Raw genomic sequence first — 308 nt, 5'->3', positions numbered from 1 at the left:
AAAAAAAAAAAAAAAAAAAAAAAAAAAAAAAGAGGTGCAACACGAGGACTTCCCAAGAGGTCACCCATCCTAGTACTACTCCCGCCCAAGCACGCTTAACTGCGGAGTTCTGATGGGATCCGGTGCATTAGTGCTGGTATGATCGCACCTATTATAATATGCGCACATAATTATCATATGCATGTCTTGCGACGTAGGGTAAGTCGAGCTGCGAATCCCTGCGGGGTCCGTGCGAGCTTGCCTAAAATGAGGTCATTGAGACTCGCTTTAGCTAAACTATTCAAGATAGCGCCGTTTAAAGAACGAGG

At 44.8% G+C, this 308-nt stretch overlaps 2 long non-coding RNA genes across 2 annotated transcripts in view; one reads left to right on the top strand and one right to left on the bottom strand.

The window, feature by feature from the left end:
- LOC110263345 overlaps nt 1-197 on the bottom strand; it is a 17921-nt gene extending 17724 nt beyond the window's left edge. Inside the window, exon 1 of the long non-coding RNA XR_002348813.1 lies at nt 149-197. This is a non-coding gene — a long non-coding RNA (uncharacterized LOC110263345). The remainder of the gene's footprint in view (nt 1-148) is intronic.
- Nucleotides 11-308, top strand: part of LOC110263344 — an 18997-nt gene continuing 18699 nt past the window's right edge. The window contains exon 1 of the long non-coding RNA XR_002348812.1: nt 11-251. This is a non-coding gene — a long non-coding RNA (uncharacterized LOC110263344). The remainder of the gene's footprint in view (nt 252-308) is intronic.

Source organism: Arachis ipaensis, chromosome B06 (genome assembly GCF_000816755.2).
Source record: "Arachis ipaensis cultivar K30076 chromosome B06, Araip1.1, whole genome shotgun sequence".
Classification (NCBI taxonomy): Eukaryota; Viridiplantae; Streptophyta; class Magnoliopsida; order Fabales; family Fabaceae; genus Arachis; species Arachis ipaensis.
Note: the sequence above shows the minus strand (reverse complement) of the source record. Positions and strands in the feature narration are given on the sequence as shown.